Source organism: Pelecanus crispus, chromosome 7 (genome assembly GCF_030463565.1).
Source record: "Pelecanus crispus isolate bPelCri1 chromosome 7, bPelCri1.pri, whole genome shotgun sequence".
Classification (NCBI taxonomy): domain Eukaryota; kingdom Metazoa; phylum Chordata; class Aves; order Pelecaniformes; family Pelecanidae; genus Pelecanus; species Pelecanus crispus.
Window position 1 is genome coordinate 2,686,197 of NC_134649.1, and position 8,769 is coordinate 2,694,965.

Genomic DNA, 8,769 nt, shown 5'->3' on the forward strand with positions numbered 1-8,769 from the left:
GTTGGGAAGGTTTTTGACAACATGTTTGCTTGTGTCAGAAAATGTCAGTTTGGCAAAACCAAAACTTTTTTTTGTTTTGGTTTGTTTTGTTTTGGTAGCAAACTACCAGTTTCCACGAAGTGCTGATTGGAAAGGTTGCCTGGGCTCAAGCCTGGATTTCTAGTCAAACCGTAGAGGTAAAATCATCTCCCAACAGGTACTCACTGGTGGGTGATGGCACCCATCCATGGTGGTCCCCTCCCCAGGAGAGGTCCTTTGCGTGGAGCAGGGACATGGACTCTCACATCGCAGGAGAAGACCCAGCTCTACGGGCGATCGCAGCCCCATTTCTTTAAATCCCTTCTGGGTGCAGCTGGGCCAGTTTGTATAAATCATCAAGCGGTTATTGAGGGAGAAAGAGTCCGACGTTCATGCTGGAGATGAGAGGACCCATCTGAGATAGGGGGTATGACGTTCAGTTCCCCGGTTTGGGTCAGGACGAACGGGGCTCGGACCACAAGTCAGGCCAGTGCCATGAGTACAGGATTATCCCCTGTGCTGCTGCTTTCATTTTGTAGGAAAACAAACTCAGGCCATCCCAGTAAAGTCCTGCTGCAATCCAAGGAAAGCGCTGGTGTCTCAGGTTTTTTATGACAGAAAGGCTGCCTTCATCCAAACCTAATGCCAGCCTCCACAGCAGAGAAAGGTGGGGTTTTCCCCTTAAAATCTGTATTTCCATCTCTCTCGAGCTGCCCCTCTCCCCGAACACGGCCAGAGGGACCTTGTTCAGTCCCGCTGCCTTGTGCTGTCGCTTCACATTCAGCCAGAGATGAATATTCGCACACGTTCTCCACTGAAAAATACAGAATAACGAGACATGTATCCTTGCTATGAAGTTTCATTATTATATATCCCAGGCGGCGCGAACTGAAAAGAGAAATTTTGGGGAGTATTGCAGAAGGTGCGTCTCGCTCCCAGGGGGCTGGGCTGGACCAGCGGTGGCTTCACAGCCTGAAGTCATTCGCTGCCAGCCTCAGTGAGGGCAAAGGATGCTGAAGGAGAAAGAGATGCAGGGTGCAGCTTCCCACTGGATCCAATCCACGGAGAAGAAACAGCAGCAAATACCACAGCGATGAACACAGACCTCTTACAATTTCCAAACCATTTGCGTCTGCTGTTTCTTCTAGGCAAAACTGCAGTTTTTCCGATGAGAGCACAAGCCAAAGGGACACCTTGGCTCTTGCGTCAGTGGTAGGGCACACGGTGAAACATGAAGAAGGAGTGGCATCTTCTCCCGTCTTTCCCAATGGTGCTGAAAATCCCGGCCGAGAAGACCACTTGCCTCCGAGCGGGCTGAAGCAGACACCTTCATAAAATCCAGCGTAACCTCAGCAAAGCAGAGCTATCCCTACATTGAAAAGGACGAAGAGTTCCACGAAGCGTGCTGAGGCTTCCCTTCGCTGGCGTTACGGGGAAGGCGATCGGCGAGTACGGGCTACCGGCAGCCGGGCATCCCGGGCCGGCCAGCCCATCACCCGGCTTTCTGCTGGCCGCCCGCGCGTGGCCGCGTCTCAGGCATGCGGCAGGTCCCACCGCGCAGGCGCAAACCGGCCGGGGGGAAAACGGAGAAGCCGTTGGACTTGAACTGAACCCAAGCCAAACGCCTTCGGAGGTTCAGCAAATTTCGTGTCAATAACTTTTATTCCTCCTCCATTTCCTGAGCGCAGGCAGCACCAGCAATGCACGCCGCCATCTGCCGCACAAGCCCGTCCTCTGGCTAGCCGGGCAGAGTCTCAAATTGGGCGAGATCCTATCTATCAGCCAATTCCTGCTGCCTAATCAAACCCAACTCTAAAGCCTCCGGAGCTTCCCTGTACCGCCTCCTTACGCTCTCCCTCTTGATCCCCTGCAAGCACTGTTAATTTACTGGCACTGTATTTTTTCTTACAACATTGGGGAGACAAGGAATTGCTGTTGACTTTTTCTTGTATTCATCTGGAGGGCTTGCAGCAGAAAGGATCCCTGGAGGCACGTCGGTGCCCAGCTCCCGTGGAGCCTGGTGGGATGCGGAGGTCTAATTATCTTCGCCGGTCCGAGGGAAAGTGATTTGCGCAAGGTAACGGGGAGAGTCTGTGCCAGAAAAGGGAACAGAGCTCATGTGAAAGTCGAGCACTAAAAACTTTCCCTTCCTGACGAGGACTGTGCTGGGACACAAGAGCTGCTCTGGGTCCCCACCCCTCACGGAGCACCTGCGAGCAGCCACGTGCACTCACCAGCTGGGGAGCCCCTGCCCAAAACCGTCCCTTTCTTTTCCATTTTTCCCCAGCTGAGTGCACTGGATTCAGACCGGCAGCTGCTGAGAACTGCTGCTCGCTCGGGAGGTTGGTACCAGCCAAGCGAACGCCACTCCCAGGTTTCGACGGTCTTGCCAGTCCTGTGCCCAGCAGCTACGAGTAGGTCTTGCTGGTTGGATGCTCAGTGAAACAGAGCTGATAGTCCCAGTGTGGCCCCCGGTGTCAGCGTCCAAATGGCCCATGGGGACCGAACTGTCCTCTGAGGAGGCTCCCCAGCTGTCATGTCCCAAACCTGCTCTGACCCTCAGCTTCTCTCCAGGATGACCAAGGGCAGAAGTTCCCAAACTGCTGTACACACCCAACGAGCGCTACTAACAAAATACAGATGTGACTTCTTCTTAGAGTGGACGGAGGGGCTTAGATCACAGCTCTTCTGAATGTGGGTTTCTGAGGACTTCTTGGGGTTGGAAAGCAAAGCTACAATTCCTCAAAGCAACAGGATCTTGTGGCCCTACCTCACTTTACAGATTCACTAGACGGCTACAGGACGTGGATCTCCTGACCACACTGCGGCACAGGAGTGAAGGACAGGCGTCATTACTCCTCTGGGCTCTGGAACCAAGCTTGCTGGTCCAGGGGAAGATCTACCTGTCATCAAACCTTTCAGAGTCTTTCCTGATGCCACTGACAGGAATTTTCTATGTCCTTTTGAACTGACGGTCTCATAAAATGAGGCATGTGGATGGAGAAGATGGAGACGTTGACTCCTGGGCCTTAATCTAGTGCTTTATCCAGGAGGACATCCTACCTGTTATGAGCAACCACCCTCCAATGGATCCTGCAGCAGCGTGAGCACAGTGATGGGCTCCCAGGACTCACATGAGGAGGTACTGGTGCAAGATGGAGAAGTGGATGGGGAGGAGAAGTCACATTCAGCCAGTCCAAGGATGGTGCAGCCTCTGCGACTCCAGCAGGAGGGAGATGGACATGCTGAGTCCATCCGTTCGTCTGCATGAGAGCAGTTTGGGGATTTCTAGGCCCACAGAAACTCGTAGCGACTACCTCAGCCTCATTCTTTACTTCCCCAGTTGTAGGCAGAACAGCAGGGCTAGCCATTAAACTCCTGTCCTGGTCTGGCTATAGGAGTCAAGTAATATCACATAAAACAGATGCTCTGTTCAAATAGGAAGGGAATTACAACCGCCCGTGTCCACCAGAGGATACATCTAAAAACCACACCACCCATAACAAACACACGGGAGTTTGTCCTTTTTATCAGCATTTATTCAGCAGCCTGTGGAGACAGTCTGCCTTTCTGGAGCCTTTTCCATGCAGATAACACCCAGTTCTGAGACTGCCCTTTACTTTTTTTTTTTTGGCTTGGCTTTGGTGAATTGTCATTTTTGAGCTGGGAAGGGTCTATCCAAGTAAGAAAAACAGTCCAGAGCTGCATGCTGCCACCACACCGATCTAGCAGTAAACTGCATAATATGCCAAGCCCAGTGTCTTTTAAAAAAAAAAAAAAAATCTACCCCTATCCATATTTACCCATAGAATTTGCAAACACAAACCTGGAAATTCCCTGGCAGGGCAGGATTAAAGAAAGGATTATTCTATTTGGAGGTGGTCCAGAGAGCAGAGGGAGTATACGTATATGTCAAAAATGGATTTTAATTGAGGTTTGCTGTGTCCAGTGGTGCTCTCCTAGAAGCAGGAGCTAAAAACACGGTGGGGCTGGACGAGAAGGACGCATAGGTTGACGAAGACATCAAAGCAGATCTGAGAAAGGTCGGATATAAATGGCAACCTGTCCGTTTATGCAATAGTTTGCTCTTCTATTTACGATGGTATTTTCTGGGAAGAGCTGGTCAGAGCCAACTAGGGCAGGCTTATAAAAAGATAATTTTTCTCCCTTAGAAAACACAAAGACAGACAGACTGGGCTGCTGGCTTTTCTCCCTTCCCAAGATCTGCTGCCCTGGGCAATTTGTTCTGTTGCAGCAGCTCTTTGCTGAAGTGACTGGCGTCTGGTCCGCTTCAGAGCAGACGCCAGTCACTCCAGTAAAGAGCTGCTTACCACATCTTTGGTAAATATTTTCTGCAGTGGTGCAGTAGCGTCTTAAAGAGCAGCACTGTTATTTCGTAGGCTTCTCCAATAATAACTCAGAGAGAAGCAGCCACAAGACATTAGCAAAAACTGCTGCCACTGACCAAAACTTTGGAGAGGCAGGAACAGAAGTGGGAAGAGAATAGAAATAGTGACTGAGTCATTGGCTGGAGAGGCTGAATGCAGCAAGGGCAAAAAAAAAAAAAAAAAAAAATGCAGGCTTCAAAAGCTGGTCCCAGGACACATCTGTGGGACCAGCACGCACTGGTCTGATGCTTCCCCAAATTTCTTGCAACCTCAAAATGGGGATCTCAAAGTCATTGTGGGAAAAAGAGAATATTGTCTTCTCTGTTTTGAGCCTGGACCAAAGGTAGCCAGAGGCAATCATTGCTAAATTACCAAAACTACATCTCTTTTTGTGTTGAAACTGTATTTTGAGTATTTCTGCTGGCAGCTGGCTGCAGGATCTCGAGGGCTTGCTCATGCAGAAGCATGTAAAAATAGAAAGCAGGACTAGGGAGGAAAGGAGCTGACCCTAAAGTCATTGGCACTGCTGGGTGTTACCGAGAGCAAATCATCCTTAAATATACACCAGGACACAGAAGTATACAGTCTGCCCCAGCAAGAGCACAGTTGCTTCTTAGACACCCAGCACATGGAGCAGGCTTTGCTGAGAAAGGAGATGGTGGTTGGAAGCCAGGGGTTGGTCTCCAGGGGATCTTCGCCGTCCCATTGCCACACCGCGGAATGAGAAAACCCCTCTCTGAGCAGGCACCCCGCGGGGTCGGTCCTTCTGTACCTTAAACTGTGCTGAGAAGCCGTCTCTGTCCAGGAAACTGCTGGCTCCAACTTCTCAGGCTGTTGCGAGATGATCAGAAGCAGCAGCTTCTTCCCTAAGGCTCCCTGGGTGCCAGCAGCGCGTCTCCCCGCCGGGCAGCCGTCCTGGCCGCCAGCACAGCCGCGCGTGGGCACGGACCCGTTGGTTTGTGCCCGGATGAAACACCAGTCAGGCAGCGCTGGAGGTGCAGGTCTGCTCTGCAGACCCCGTATCATCCTTTTGGAGCCACGACTGGGGTTTTCCATAGTTCGGCATGCGTTTATGACACAAAACCCTTTCGCTGGTATTTTGGTGCCAGCCGTCTCTAGCAGCCAAGCCCTTGGAGGGTGTAAACTGGCGTAGCTCCTATCACCTTCGGTGGACAGGTCCCAGCCAAAATCCGACCATTTATTTACCTTCTTATGTGGGCGACTACCTGGGACCATGCCCGACCGCGCAGCCTGCCGCTGCGCGCTGGCTCTTACCCACCCTATCCAAAGTCCAGCTGGCGCTAGAGCCGACCTGGCACAGGGATGCAAAACTGTCCTGCTCTCTGGAGACAGCAGAAGGCTTCCCATGGCCCGTCAGGCTCTCCTGGCATAATTTGGGATGAGAACGAGAGGGTGGAGCACTGACTGGAGCAGATACCTGGTGACAATATCTGACCAAAACCAAATTTTATATAAAGTGAGTGTATTTTAGCTCTCAGCCTCTTTATTCAGCTAGTGAGTGAATAATGATTAATTCCCGGTGATCACATGTGGTGATCCGAGACCAAAAAGCAACGAGAGAGAGAGGAGGAGCACATGAGAGTGCAGAAGAGCTTGGCTGAGGGCTTGGGTGATGGATCTGAGAGAACCGAGTCCCAGCAATTCTTGTGCAGCTTTTCATAGGACCAGCTCTCTCTTCATTGAGCTTCATCCAGCCCTGTGGTAGGGGACAGCAGCTGGTCAACAACAGCTAAAGACAAGAGTAATTTGGGAGAAAAGACGATAAATTCTGTTGCATTAAAAAAAAAAAAATCCCCAAAGCTGGGTTAGGACATCATTTTCATCTCAGCTGCAAGACCTGCCAACAGCTTCCGAAGCCACCTCCAAAGGAGGGCTGCTGCCCACCCCTGCTCCCGCGTCCCCTCGCTGTGACACCGGCTCCGTGTTTGTGACGATGACCCACCGCACCCACGGTGCCGCGCACCGAGGACCAGCACGCTGCCAAACGCCGGCCCGCAGTCCCCGTACTCTGGATGCAAATGTGAAATGCACGGGATGAAAGAATGACATCAACCATCCCAACACGAGTTATTAATATCGTCATTAGCCAAACAACAAACGTTTCTCAGAGTCATAAAGCAAGGGTGGCATTTTTATTAGCTGAGGTTTCCTCCTTTCTTTTTTTTTTTTCCTCCTTTTTTATGGCCTTATCCACAAATACTGAGAGCCAGAGGGAATTATTTGTTACTTACATTAAAGCAAGAAGCCATCACACCACAGCACTACAACCACTCCCCATATCATTATTTTCTTCTTTTGGATTTATATGAACCTCATTATTAAACCTTAGCTAATGCAGACATCCTAACAATGCACCGAGTGCTAATAACTGCTAAGCAGCATTATTAATTGTTGTAATTACAGCATTTCAAATACATTTTGATTATATTAAAGAGAATACTTTCCTACTTTTCCAACCAAAAAAATCCACCGATGTAGCTTATTAACACTAATTCTATTCTTATTGGTAAAACTATTGTTAGATTTCAAAGGCAGCTAAAAAAATCTATCACGCTGGGGTGGCGTGGCGTGTTCTCGAAGTCGGGTGTCGCTGAGCTGGGCTGGGGGCTGGAGGGAGCTTGGCGGAACGTGTTAGCGGGGGCTCAGATGAGGAATTCAGTCTTTGAGGTGTGACAGCACCCTGCGCCGGCGGCCTTTAGGAGAAGCATAAAGACGTACATCCCCCTTACAGCTTGCAGCTCCCCTTACGTCCCCCCGAAAGCTGATTTCAGCGGATGCCTACGGGCTCCATACAGGCTTGGGGGAACCAGGATCAGCTGTCGGACGGGTGCTTATGGGTGGGAAGCACCTATAGGCTCCCCTATGGCGAGTTATAGAGCTACTGTTATGGGTGCAACATAGGGCCCCGATCCTGCGACAGGCGCTCTCGTCGTTAACCCTTGCTTGTAATGTTCAGTGGAATTATTCACACCGAACCCAGACACACAAATGGCCATATAAACGCACGGCCGCGCTTTTAATTAAAGATGTGCTAAGATAAAAAGCTTCAGAAAACAATTTTAAACAATTAAAAATAATATTAGAGGTGTTTGTCTACCCAATCTGCATGTGTCCTGAGCAGCTCGGGGAGGCTTGCTGTATTTTCACCATCGGGGAGGTTTGCTGTATTTTCACCATCGGGGAGGCTTGCTGTATTTTCACCATCGGGGAGGCTTGCTGTATTTTCACCATCGGCAGGACTGTTTGCAGCGATTCCCCTCCGCTCCGCTCCAGATGTTTCTTTGCTCCAAAGAGTTAAGATTTCACTTGTCAGGCTGTTTTTGTTTCTATTCACATGTCAGTGCCTGTCATTTATTTAGTCAATGGGACATGTCCAAGGGATGGAGACAGACTGGGTTAGTCATTCTGACCGTGGGTCGCCAGTCACTGCAAACTGCCTGAGGTCATTTCCAAAAGCGCCACTAACAATGAGAGGGAAGCTGGGCCCGGGAGACCTGCAGGAAACGGCGCGGAGATTAAAGACAGAGATAGTCCTTTGCAAAAGTACACTGGAGGAATGTTCCCTATGTTCTGTCAACAGAGTTTCTTCCTCGCTCAAGACTGTCTATTTTAAGGCTGAGCTCGCACCAAAAATGGAAATCCTTGCTCAATGGCTATCAGTGGATCTTGGGTTTCTGGGGCTGCAGCAGCCGAGGAAATGAACCCTCCAGCTTGGCCTTTGTTGCCGGAGCTGCTTTAAACAATTCCTCCTTGTCGCAGCTCTGCGCTGGGTTTGCTCCTTTGCCTGGTTAACGCACGGGGCGCAAAACCCAGCTGGACCCCGCGGTACCGCCCTGCGCTGGCTGCGAGCATCGTCCCCGCCGGCGGACCCCCAGCGTACCCCCGGCACCGCCGCAGCACTCACCGGCACTGCCCTCGGCACGGCGCTGCCCGGCTCTGGGGGTGGCACCTCGGCCCACGCAGGGCAGCAGAACGCAGAGAGCAGGGCTGCAAGGGCCACGCAGTTCAGGCTCGATCCGCGCTTCCAGGACGCTCTCCTGTTTTGAGGAAGGGAATGGAAAAGAAGCGTTGAAACGCAACCATAAATATTTGCTGCAGCGTCTTGGGCTGAAATCGAGCCCTGTGACTGCAGATTTGGGGGAACGGGAAATTCCTCTGGCAGCCATCTGGGCGTCAATACAGGGCTGAAATACAAGAGCAGTTTTAGGTGCAGAGATGCACATTTTGCTTTTTAAGCAAAATAGCACAGCCCCTCTTATTTAACACATAAGGTACCTCTGGATGTTTTGGAAAACATTAATAACAACCACATGATTGGTGTAAAACACTGATTTTTCCATCC